We start from the raw sequence: 13854 nt of genomic DNA on the forward strand, positions 1-13854 counted from the left end.
TCTACGAAAACTTTGACAACTTTGACTGCTTCCTAAACCTCATATAGTAATGACTTTAAATTTATGCCTGAAGACTAGTAATGCTGGGGAAAAAAAACAAACTTACTCAAGCAAACAACAATAAAAAAACCAGCCTCAAAAACCCCAAACTAACTATAAAATTTTCTAACTTTGTATTAGATATCTTGTAGACATTTAAAAATGTGATTGACATTATAACTTTGCACAAATTTCTGGAGTTGCTGCCAGTATTATGCTTTTCATTGCTGGCACAGCAACAGAAGTCTGATTTCATACCATATGGACTCAGAGTAACTTTAGCACAACTCCAGTATTCCTGGATTCTCCACAGTCGACAAGATTTCTGTGTTGGTTTTTAGAATTGGTTTACATTTGCTAATAGAAATATTGAGAGTGACTTTAGTTTGATTCGCACAGCCTCTTTCTGACCTGCCATGGCTAAATCGAGATGCCGAACTTTAGGCTGACACATCTAACCTCTAAAACTCAGCATAATATAGGAATCCCCAATTTAACATTTAATGAGGTACTATGCTGCAAGGGGCAGCTGGCTTTTGGGGGGGATATACCTCAGGGCTTCTGTAGTCTGCTTTCTTCCTGGAGTGGATATAGGTCATGCCATGCTGCATTACACTGCAGAAACACTGCACTGCTGCTTTCCCTTCAGTGTGGAGGGATTTGTCTCCTCCAGAAGATTTATTCCCGTTCCTACATTCCCTGTCATTAATACCTGCGAAGGTATGTCCACAGTGAACAACTGTGATGCTAGAGCCAGTGCAGAATTTACAAGAAAATTATAATTAGATGGTTAATCCATCTCAGAAACAAAAGCATCCCTCAGGTAAGTGTTGGTCTATCCTGTGGCTGTGTCTGCCTAGTAGTAGAAACTGATTATATGTTGCAGATACTGACAAATATCATGGAAATCCCAGACATCCTTTCAACCTGCCTGGTTTTCTTCACTGAGAATTGGTCCTTCCCAGAATATCCAAGAGCCTTCCATATAAATGTCCAAAAATCTTTGTGTGCTGCTGATCTCTCATATATCAAAGCCAGCAAGAAAATACTGACCCTGATGAAATCTCTTAGACTTCCATAATTCTGGAAATTCATGTCATATCCATCTGAACAAACATCTTATTTAATACACTGCTGGTTATTCTTAACGCAGTACACACAAAACAATGTTATTTTCCATAATAAAGTAATATAAACTATTATTTAATTAATTGCATACTTTGTTTTATTATTTGCAGGATATTAATAGACCTCAATTTTACTTCTCCTCAACAATACGTTGGTTCTTTTCCTTATTCCCTCTTTCCCCATAGTTATCTTCTCCTCTCTTCACATCACACCTTATCAAAAAATACTTTGGTGCTATCAGTTCTTCTGCATTGTGTCTTATGAAGTTGTTTCATTAAATCACTTTACCATGTATGGAAAAATCTATGACTTTCCAGATCAGATTCCCACATAAGCACCTCTACAGCCAAATCTGTCAAAGACCAATATTTGTTTTCAGATCTCTTTCAGTGAACTGAAATTCTGGCTGAGTGTGGCATTATGAAGAACTAAAACAGCATAGGTTTTATATATAATAGCAGGGTGTTTTAAACTCAGTTACTGGGAGCCTTACAATTTATTTTCATGAGTTTATATCAAATGAGATAATATTGACTCTAAGACAGGGACATTAAAGTGTAAACTCAGAACAACCAGAATCTATAATGACTGGAAAAATGTTTCAGGGAAAACCAAATGAAAAAAAAGTATTTATTAATATAATAATTGATTCTTTAATTTTTTAAGTTACTACTATGGCACATGTAGGTATTTAAGTCCAGACATAAATATAAAATATGATCAACTAAACACACTGTACATCTAGGCTTTAATAATCACTTTCTGATTCAAGGATTACAGACGAAAATAGAAGAAAAGTAAAAAGAAAAATAAAAAGAAAATACTTGTGGAATTAGAGCTGAGCACAAGTTATATTTACATATAGTTCTTCAAGGAACTATTAGTGTCTCTGTTTCTTGATTGTGCTTGCATGGCTGTAGAGGTATCACAATCCATAATATTCATGTGATGTGAAGAAAGCAAGTCAAATCTGAAAAACTCTTTCCAGGGGGCTTATTGCCGCATTTATCCTGCTCAAAATTAATTAAATTACAATATATCACCAACTTTTTTGTCTTCATTTCTCTTGGTCTCTACTGTTTTCCTTTGGTTCAGGACATAAAGTGGGTATGGGATGTGGGATTAATAGTAGGAAAAAATAACTAAGATTAACCAAGATTTTCTCCATCTCTAATTGTACAGGCTTTGCTAATGAGCTGAAGCTAAACAATAAACTGACCATAGACTCCATTTAAAATACATTCTTCACTTCTGCTCATAAACTGCTGTCATCCTTAAACTTCTGCAAAGAGAAAAAAAGCACAGCATTTATCCATCCCTAAGTTCAATAACAAAGGCTGGAGGAAGGATTGTCCAAGGGGAGCTATCAGGAGAACTAGGCAGATAACATCCAAGTAAGTAGAACAGGGAACAGGTCAGGGAAATACCATGAATAATGTGGAAAGGTCAGTAGGAGAATAAAGAAGTTAAGTATACCTGAAGATACATGGAAGGAAAAAAAAATCAAAAATGGAAGGTTAGCAAAATGAGAGAACTAGAAGAAAAATAAAAGTAGTGAGAAAAATTAAAGAAAAACTGTTTTCATAAAAATATGTTACACCAGATAGCTGGCACAGAATTTCTTCAAGGTTCAAAAAAGGAGAAAGCATTGAAAAATTGAAAATATTGAGCTTCTTTCTTAGTTTGGGGAGTATTTTTTCTCGAGACATCTCTCTCTGCCACAGCAAATATGTCCTTCTCAATCTTTATCTCTTTTGTCCATAATGACACTCATTGCACCTGGATCTATTGAGTATCTATGATACTGTGAAAACTTCTCTCTCTTTATATAGTGTGACACAGGTGAAGACAGAGAAAAGATCCTTAATAATACCAACAGCAGTAAATAAATATGTTTGGACAGAGTAGAAGGGAAGGTTTCTAAAACATGAAAGAAAGAGCCTTAACCTGTGGACAAAAGAAAGAACTGTGCCGGAGATTGGGCATTTTAGGGCAAAGCTTGCTGAAAGGCGTTTTGAGCAGCCCTTTAAGATGTAGTCTCATCTTGTGCCTGAATGGACCGAGCTGCAAAGCAAACTAAGGCATTGCCTGAATTCCCAGGACAATAGATGAGGAAAAGTTATTGGTAATATTTCCAATCCATTGTTAACCTTTACTTAGTAGGGCTCTGAGGATGCTGAGTATCATCTGAATAAGCATCAATATACAAGTAAAAATAACAAACCAGAATGAGAGTAATCTCTCTATAGATGTGGACTAGATGAAAAGAAAAATCCCTTGTGGTAGCAATGACCACATGTTATTCAGGGTCAAACTTAACTGGAAATAGAACACCTAAGGAAATTTCATGATTTCAGCACAAACTCTGGCATAGGGAACAGCACCCAGATGCCTTTCAGGACTCTGCCTGGTGTAATTGAGCAAACCTTCGGCAGGGGAATGGACAAATGACACCTTCATCCAGCCCTACATTTAAGCTACAAACATCATAATGTTTATGTACCTATGCTCCTTTCCCCTCTTTGTGCTGCTTCAGTTCAGTACATTTACTGTAGATTTTGTTTTAATCATAGTTGAAGGCTGCACTTACATGAGTTTCACAGAACATGTGTAGCATAATTAGACTATGATGTCCAAGGAACATGTGAGGTTTTTTGGCTTTACAGCCTTTTTAATTACTTCATTATATAACATCATGTATTTTAACTAGTTTCCTCTCAAAAGAAATTTTGAATCTTGTTAATCTGACTTTGTATGTTTTTTCCTCTTTATACATGCATATTTTAAAAATCTGCCAGATTGAGTAACAACCTCTGCCAGCAACTTTCCAATTTTCTGCTACTCCCCCTTAGTTGAGAAAGATTTCAGAAGTTTTCCCTTAAATAAAAACTTATATTCCCCTTGTATTTTGACATTTTTTCTGAATATAAATACAGTGCAGTGACAAAATTCCTTACCATGGAAACTCAAAATTAAATTTTTCTCTTCAGATTCTACAACTTCCTCGCAAGGGGAAGCAGAGGTGCAAGCACTGATCTCTTCTCTTAAATGACAATGTCAGAACCTAAGGGAATGGCCTGAAGCTGTATCAGGGGAAGTTTAGGTTGCATATTGGGAAGGTGTTCTTAACCCAGGGGGTGGCTGGGCACTGGAACAGCATCAAGCCTGACAGAGTTCCAGAAATATTTGCACAACATTCTCAGGTTTGTGGAATACTCTTGAGGCTGTCCTGTGCAGGTCCAGGATCTGGACTTTATTATCCTTGTAGGTCACTTCCAACCCAGAATATGCTGCAATTTTATGATTCCGTGATAAAAGAACCCTGAGTTTTTCTTTCAGGATGTTCTGCATTCTTTGTCTGTGAGGGACAAGGTGGAAAGGAAATGCAGATATTCAGAATGCCAGAGGATTGCATCACTGCTCCATAGAGTTTGATCTACTTGGTCTCTGTAGACTCCTCTTCTCTTTCTGAGAACACACGTTGGAATTAAAAAATAAATAAAATTTAACGAAATATATTCAACAAGATGAAAGTTCCCAAAAAGATGGTATAATTTTTTAGTGCATTAGATAAGTCTTCCCCCTGCCTCTCAAAACTCTCTCATTACCATTATTTTGAGCATGCACTGAATAATGAAGGCACTCGAAAAGTACAATGTAAACACAAACATAAAAAATCTTTTTCTCTAAATAAAAATTGTTGTCTTGCCAATACTAGACAGTGCAGAAGTAGGCCATATAAATATTCAAATGGTACAAAGGACTAAGGATGAAATATATGGATCTATATGGAGGGTTATATATATATATATATATATATATATATATATATATATATATATATATATATATATATGGACGAAACCCTCCATTTTGGGTTTTTGGGTTGTTTTCTTTTTGTTTGATGTAACCCAGACAATTGTGTTTTAATATAGATTTTTTTTTAGGATGGGCAAAAACATAAAGCTGAAATACATGATAAACTAAGTCATTGAGCATGTTCATTATTCTAAGTAAAGCCAAATGATCAGCAGTTCTGCTGTGGCTACAGAGAGAAAAGGCAACACAGAAAAATCTAGCTGTGTATTTTGGTTCTAGAGATGATCGAAGAGAGCTTTCCATTCCCCTGACTGAAAGGTTCTTTAAAATCAGCTAGAATGATTGGCTAGCAGAAAAAAGACAGCAAAAGCTGTAAAAAAAGACTGTCTTTTTCATGGTCATGAGGGGATATTCCTGTTTGACAATCTTAATTTTCTTTCATAACACAGTAACCCATCCAGTTGATCAAGGGAAGCCAGTTTGTGTACTCTTTTTGGATTTCAAAATAAATAAAGCTTTTGATATTGTCCCTCACAGTATTCTTATGGAGAAAAAGCCCAGCACATAGCTGGATAAACACATCATGGGCTGGCTGAACAACTGGTTATGGGTCAGGTGCAAAGCGGCGACATCGGGCTCTCAACCTGCCACCAGTGGGATTTGCCAGGCCTCCCTCTTAGGCCCGGTGCTCAACATCTTCATGAACAGCTTGGATGCAGAACTCAAAGGTATATGGAGTAAATTTACTATCACTACTAAACTGGGAGAAGCTCTTGGCCCCCTTGAAGGCCAAGAGGAGACCTGAACATAACCGACAGATGTGCAATCAGCAGTCATATCAAGTTCCACAAGGGAGAGGGCTTGATTCTGCACCTGTGGTATGGGGCAACTCTGGATGTATGGACAGACTGGGAAATGAGAAGCTGGAAAGCAGAGACAAAGAAAGGGACCTGGGGGTCCTGGTCAGTGGCAAGTTGAGCAGGAGCCAGCAGTGCCCTGGCAGCCAGGAGGGCCAAGCGTGTCCTGGGGGGCATCAGGGCCAGCATCTCCAGCCAGGCAAGGGAGGGGATTGTCCTCCTCTGCTCTGCTCTGCTCTGGGGCAGCCTCACCTTGAGAATTGTGTGCAGTTCTGGGCACCAGATTGTAAGAAAGATATAAAGCTATTAGCTTCAAAAGGAGGACCGTGAAAATGATGTAGGGTCTGGAAGGGAAGCCATTTGAGGATCAGCTAAGGTAATTTGGTTTGTTCAGCCTAGAGAGGAGGACACGTATCATGTATACAACTTCTTCATCAGGGGAAGCACAGGGGCAGGCGCTGATCTCTTCTTTCTGGGGGCCAGGGACAGGTCCCAAGACAATTGCCTGAAGTTGTGTCAGGGGATATTTAGGTTAGACATTAGGAAAACTCTTCACTTAGAGAGCATTGGTATTAACCAATCCCTTTACACCAATCAGAAACAAATACAAGTCAATGTAAGTGAAAAACTTAGTTTACTATCACATGAAACTGCAAGAGGCAAAAAATAACAGCACATACAAACAGTAGATGTAAAATTGCTAAATCTCATTAACTTCTCCTGGGCAAAGAGAAACCCAGAATGGTGGGGCATCTTGGAGGGAGACAAAGGAAAAATGGCATCAGCCTCTTCCCCTACTGCTTATGTCTCCAGCCACAGCAGCTCTCCCTGCAAATGCGGCTGGCAGCTGCGGCGGTCGGTGTCCTCTCTTGGAACAATTCCTGATTGTGAAATGCAGCTTCTGGAGTTGGTACTGTTGTGAGTAGAGAAAAGGAAAGGGGGAAAACAAAAACCAAAAAAACAAAACAAAACCAAAAAAACCCCTAAAAAAACCCCAAACACCTCCCCGCCCCTGCCCCCCCCAAAAAACCACCAACCCCACAGTGAAGAAACAAACCAAGCAGCCAGGGAGGCAAAAGCCACACAGCAGAAAAGAGCAAGCTGCCTGGGATAGCAGACTTGCAAAAAGACTGTGCCATCCTCTCCCACCCCCACACCCATTCCGGTTTGTGGCCACAGGGTCTAAAAGAGACAGTAAAAAATTTTGGGCACAGATAGATATGGAATTCAATAATATTTTGTGTTACCCTGGACACTTGTTGTAGGAAGAAATGATTTGGATTACCAGGACTTCCCCCTCAGGAAGTGCAGGCTGTCACCGATGACTGTGTCCTCAGGGTGTTTTTCAAGACTTCTCTGAAGTGTTTGCCATTGTTTTACTGGACACTGAGGTGAGACAAACTGTCCTGCAGTTTATAGGTTCCTTGTTCTTGACCTTCTTGAAAACTGGGACGACATTAGCCAGCTTCCAAACAGCTGGGACCTCTGCAGAATCCCAAGACTGCTCAAAAATCATTGAGAGAGACTTTGTGATAAAAGTAGGAGCTAGCTCCTTGATGACTCTTGAATGAATATCAAATAGACAATTCTTAATTTGGTATAGCTTTGAGGTTTATCTGGGTCTATAACCACCATATTAGCTCTGCTTAATACAATGTGCTAAAAACAAATGTGTTCAGGAAGTAAACATGTAGGTTATCACAAACTTTTAATTCTTGACTGAAAAAGCAATTATTGAATGTAAACAATCCGTAAAATATTGAATAACTGGATTTTGTTGGCTGGGAAAATCACAGAAGTAAAAAATAGTTGAATAAAGGAGTTAAACTATATTAAGGAAAAATCTATTTCAGCAATCATAAGGAGTACACACCAAGAAGTGAGCAAAGAGCATACAGTAGGAAGTATGTTTTTAAAAATACAATCTGAAAAGTACTGTAGAGAGCTGTAAGGTAATACAAGTGTGCCATCTAGACAGATTTGTTGAGCTATTTTACTATTGTTTAGAGACACTGTAAAACACTGCTCTGAATCTGTTTGGGCTGGTGTTTCCAATTAAACAGCATGATTCTTGCCAAGGGAGGCGTTAGGTGCATTGCATGCTATTATGGTGAAACACTGTGAGCCTGCCCTAGAAGATTTTTGTGTGGTACATCTCTGTTCCAGAAAAATGGCTGTCAAATTATGACACAAAATTCATCATGAAAATTACCTTGGAACTTGCGAAGTATAAGTAAACACATTTTAAATATTTTGGGGTTTGATTTCTTTCTAAAAATATGGGAACACCAGTCTGTGCCCCAACTATGTGTTTTGTGGAGGATAGATAACTGGATTGTTAGACATAAACTTCACCAAACATTTCAACAAAAGCTGATGAAAGCATCAGAGATGAAGGGGCTGGGGTAGACCTCACAAAAGGCCAAGGACTGCCTTCTCCTGCTCTGTGAGCTGCTTTTAAAATAAGTCTCTATTAAGCTGCTTTAAAATAAGTCTCTAAAAAGTTGTTCTTTGCCCTGCCCAAGCAGTACTGCGATCCCTGGCCCTCATTCTTAATGACCTGAGAGTCACATTTCACCATGTTGTTAGAACAGTTTTTCTAGAGAAGCAAACTTAATGATGTGATTTTAAAGTTTGCTTTCTTTATGTAAAAATAATGCAGTTGTAATTACAGAATTTGTTTTATTTCAAAATTGATTTAAGTTCTGATTGACAATTTACAACTTCAAATAGCTTAGCTGGGATGTAGAGGTTGGCAAAGTACTTACAGAGTACTTATCCACCAAGCAAGATCAAAAATTTAGACAAGCAATTGATGTTGGTGAAACCCAGGCCTTTCCTTTTGTAGAGAAAGAAAATATAGAGACCTTTTATAACAGTTAATGATACAATATCCTTCATTATAATGTGATGTGTTTAGTGTAATTTCTCTCAAAATATGTGTATGCTGAAAAGGGTTCTTTATTTATTTATTATAAAATTCAAAACATGTAAATTTTAAGTAACTGTTTATACATGTCACAACTTATTTTTTGTCTTTTTGTAGTCTGTGAAGCAGATGCATGGGACAAATCTTTGTGAAGAAAGATCACGAAACATTAGTAGTATCTTTCAGTATCTGCTAGGTGAAACAAATACTGAATATGTCATGGAAGTCTACTGTAGACTTTTATAACTAGGACAATGGTGACATCAAATTACTCTTTGAGGAGCTAAGGGACACTTCCAAGTCAACTGCCCTTGTCCTTATATCCTTCAACTTGCCAGAAATTAACTCAGAGCATCTGGAAACTAGCCCGAAGATTCCTAAAAAATCTGCATGACTTTATGGAGCAGGTCAAAAGGGAGCTCCTAAGGGAGCAGATGCAGAAAGATGCCCTCCTTGATCTACTCTGCTTGTCAGAGAAGGAGCAAAGTGGAGACAGGCCACCGCCAACGGTGTCTTGGCCACAGTGATCACAAAGTGATTGAGTTTAAAATCTCTATTGGCAGAAGGAAAAGTGCCAGCAAAACCTCACCTCTGGACACAAGGAAAGTAGATTTCAGGTTGCTTAGGAATTAGCAAGCAAGGTCTCCTGGGAAAATGTTTTTCACACATGCTGGGGTCCATCAGTGTTGGTTACTTTTTAAATATAAAAGGGCACAGGAGTAACAACTCCTGAATGTTGGAAGTCAAGCAGGAAGGGCAGAAGGTATTGTATTGGCTGAAGAGGAATCTTCTCTTGGAAATAAGGAAGATAAAAAATATGAAGGTGTAAGCCCAGTGAAAACAAGGGAAGAATACAGTTATGCTGCTTGCCAATCTAGGGAAAAAAATGTGCAGCCAAAACTCAACTGGAGCTGAAGCCAGCCAGAACTGGGAAAGATAATAAAAGGAGTTTTTCCAAATACATTAATGGCAATAGGCAGTGTTAAAAAAACATTGGCCCATTACAGGATCAGGATAGTCACCTCACACACAGGAACATGGACAAGGCAGTGGTGTTTAAAGCATTCCTTACCTCTGTCTTCAGCACAGATTATAGACCAAGGGGGTCTCAGTGCCCTGAGTTGAGGACCATGACTGTGAGAATGATTGTCCAATTGTCCCTGAAGTTTTCTGGGATCAGCTGCTACAGGTGGACCCCTACAAATCTATAGGGCTTCATGGAGTTGACCCAAGAATCCCCAAAGATGTGGTTGATATCACTTTCAATTATTTTTGAGCAGTCTTGGAAATCCAGAGAGGTTCCAGCTGACTGGAAGCTGGCAAACGTTATCCTAGTTTTCAGGAAGGGCAAGAGGAAGGACCCCAGTAACTCTAGGTGTGTCAGTCTCACTTCAGTGCCTGGAAGAGTTATGGAGAAGATTATTCTGGGAGGTACTGAAATATATCTGAAAGACATGAGATTGAAAGACATGATGTTGAAAGACAACAGTCATGTTGTTCCATGTATTAGAAACATTGGGACTGTAGGATACCATGTCAGATGGAACTGTTCATACCATATGAGTGATCTGAAACCAGGCTTCTATATTCCTGTGCTCCTCGTGCTTGTCATTCACGTAGGGTATCTATGCTGTGAACATGGGATCAATGGAAAATAACACAATTTAATGTGTAATCATGACTTCTCATAGAATTTAATATGAGGAAATGCTAGAATGAGTAATCTGTAAATCTTGTATCTGTCTTCATGGATAATCATTCTATGACCCTCCTCCATCTGATATTCGCAGAAAATATATAATTGCTATGAACTTCACATACAGCTAGGCAGTGTGAAAAACCAAAGGAATACCATTAAAAGAGGAAAGAGATAAATGCATGTGAAGTAAGATAAGTTAATTTTCTCCTAATTCTCCACCAAAGCATGTGACTGTATCAATATAACACTGTTATAATTTATTCATTAAACAGTAGTTAGTTGGAGATCTTCTTAGATTTATGAATGCCAGGTTAAAATTTCAATCTATGTAAGAAATATTTTCACAAGAAGAATCCCAGCTACATACATGGACAGCCCAAAGAAACAGCCAAGCTGCAAGGGTATACATCTCTGCCATATCCTAGCTCCACAAGCACCAAAAAATTGCACACCTTGCTTTTGGAAAAAAGGAAGTTCGGGCACATGGAATGAAAAACAACAGTGTTCCGTGACATTAGATCACGGATACAGATCACTGAAGCATCCATCCTCAGGGTGTGTTGCAGTGATGAGTCATTTTGCCAAACAAGTTAACAAGTCTTGAGCAAATTAAACAGGAGATTGTTCATGGAGTAGCCCCTGGGTAAGTCAGGACAGGACAGGACATAACATAAAAAATTTGCTCTATATTGCATGTGGGTAGAATGGGCTTCCCTGGAGTCTTTGGCAAGAGTTAGCCACAGGATTCAAGGATGACCTCTGGGGTTCTGGAGTCAGGGATACCAAGGATACAAAGCCTGCTACATCCTAATTAAAAAGAGATCCTGGCAGCTTATATATTATTAGAGGGTTTGAGTTGCCTCTGAAGTGACTGGAACCAAAGCACATCTCCTGCTGGCACCCTGACTGCCAGTGTTCCCTGGATGCTCAAAGGGAAAGTCCCTGCCACACATCATGCTCCTGATTACATATGGAGTAAGTAGATTGCACTGATCACACAACAAGCTTCAATAGGAAGTCCAAATCACCCAGGGATCTTGGAAGTCATCACTGGCCTGAAGGTGAAAATTTCAGACTATCATTGGAAGAGGAAGAGAAGGTGAGAGGAAGGTGACGGGCTGAGGAGGCCTTGCCATATAATCGAGCTACCAGAACATGAAAGGCAATACATTATCATCCTTACTGTAATGAAATGGTACATCAAAAATGGAAAGTTGAATTATGCTGTGGCAAGTTGCAGAAGCTATTTAGGGACAAGGGGAATCAAGTCAGATTGCAGAACTGAAAAACATCCAGGGAGCTTTAGATATCACTGAGCAAGAGGAAAGGACACTCAACATTAAGTCATAGATAGTAGCAAATGCTCTGTAGGGGTGGCTGGATTGATGGAAAAAGATCAATTAGCAGCACAGAGGTAAACCCATCTGAGCTGCTGCAGTTTGACAAGACACCACTGGATGGAAAAGCTGGCTGTAAAAGCACATCATGTAGGTCCACACACACCTGTGAGCTGGACTACTGAAGAGCATCACAACGGGCAGGAGGATTGGACTATCAAGGTTAAATTATCTCAGCTGGATCTGGACTGGCAAAGAAAGTCTTAAATATTTCTGGCTCGGTGGGGCCAGTCATCAGGGAAGAGATGCAACATACAGGTGGGCTCGTGATCAAAGGACAGACTTAACTACAGACACTACTTCCCTGGTTATTCATATCTGTGAACCATGCTGCAATCAAGGAGGCCAAGCAGTAAGTCCTCTGTGGTATGGGAAAAATGGTTGAAATAGAAATATTGCAAGGCCTGGCTGACTGACAATGTCATGCTCCAGTCCCCAGTGACCCTGTCCAGACCAAACAGCTTCCCAGGCACCTCTGGCCCCGGTTCTTGGGAATGATGGAATGGGGCTGGTGCCATTTTTGTCTTTGCCTTAGGTCACTTGGGGCCTAGGTCAGTGAACACCTTTTTTGGACATGAATCACCCTCATTTTGTGTATTTTCTATATAGTTATGGTTATTGTTCATTTTTCTTATTTCACTGCTGCTTTTTTTTTTTTTTTCAAGTAAATGGTTCATAGCTCAGAATCTCTGCTCTTAGACTCTCTCTAAGATTTCTCTAGATGGGGTGGGGGGGAAAGAGAGAAGCTTAAATGGAGTTTAATTTTTCAGATAGATTATTTTTTTAAACAAGCAGAAATGAAAACAAATAGGTTTAAGATTTCGGTATCTTCTTACCTTATGGAATAACACCTTAATGACCATCAGTAAATTCATATAATATTTAAAAAAAATAATTTATACACTATGGTCTTTTCAGAGCAAGGTTTCTATAACCCTAATCAATCTGGCTTTTTCCCTCTGGTTCTCCTTCATCAAGGAGTTGTTATCTCTTATATCTGTGAAAGAAAAAGAGGCAAAATTTATGAGCAAAATTTATTTTATCAGTCTTATGTGGTTCAGACATCCAGAGGTACTTTCCATTCTGTCAAGTTCCTACTAGTTTTATTATTTCATTGTTTGACTCATGCTTGTTGGAGGCAAATATTAAATTGTTTAAGAATATTCATAGAAGAAGAAGCTTCAAAAAGTTATCTGAGCTGTTCTCAACCATTCTTAGACAGACCCTGACAGACTTTCTTTTGCCCAGTAGAACAGATTGTCATTAATGTGATCGATTCAAAGTAGCCTCTCTAAAAATTTATAAGCTTGAACAAGAGGGTTATCATACACAGATCTCCATGGCAGCATAAACAAAAGTGTGGCAATATTAAAAAAAAAAAAAAAAAGGTTTGACAATGACACTCCTCTGAATGCCATTAAAATATGTAATGTTTGTAATTCTGGAGCTAATTTGTTCACCCTGTAAGCAACTTAATGTAATGTCATGATCACTCTTATTGCAGCTGTGAACAAGAAATCCTCTGCAGCAAGAGGAAGCATCAATTCATGTGGCACTTGTGATCTCTATGCCATATCAAATCTAAACTTGTGATTAGGATCACAAAATATAGGTAAGGGGGGGGAGTGGGAACCAGCCACCACAGCATGTGTTTCCTGGCCAGAGATTTTTCCATAGAATCTTTTTCTTTTCCCAAAGAGAAAGAGCAGTCAGGTTATTGATGAGTCACTGTGCTGTGAAAAATTTATTTCTTATTAGATAACTAACATTTACCTGTTTTTTTAGCACTGATGGGAATATGGGATATTATCAGGCTCAAACCCAGGTATAGATTTTTTTTTAACTGTTCACTGCATTTTTGCTGCAAGAGCAGGTCGAGCTCAGTCTTGCGGGTTGTGTTCCTTGACCTCCAGAAAAATCAACAGGTAATTCAGGGTAATCACAAGCAGGCAGAAAAGGCTCAAGTAGTTGCTGCCTTTCAGAGGT

At 38.9% G+C, this 13854-nt stretch overlaps 1 long non-coding RNA gene across 1 annotated transcript; it reads right to left on the minus strand.

Annotated features, from left to right (window-relative positions):
• Nucleotides 1-6460: 6460 nt before the first annotated feature.
• Nucleotides 6461-10402, minus strand: LOC147648195 (uncharacterized). The gene is made up of 2 exons (XR_015280115.1): nt 10329-10402; nt 6461-10217 (listed from the first exon to the last, which is right to left on the minus strand). It is a non-coding gene; the product is annotated as an uncharacterized LOC147648195 (long non-coding RNA).
• Nucleotides 10403-13854: the final 3452 nt, after the last annotated feature.

This window comes from Cyanistes caeruleus, chromosome Z, assembly GCF_971803275.1.
Source record: "Cyanistes caeruleus chromosome Z, bCyaCae1.hap1.1, whole genome shotgun sequence".
In the NCBI taxonomy this organism is placed as follows: domain Eukaryota; kingdom Metazoa; phylum Chordata; class Aves; order Passeriformes; family Paridae; genus Cyanistes; species Cyanistes caeruleus.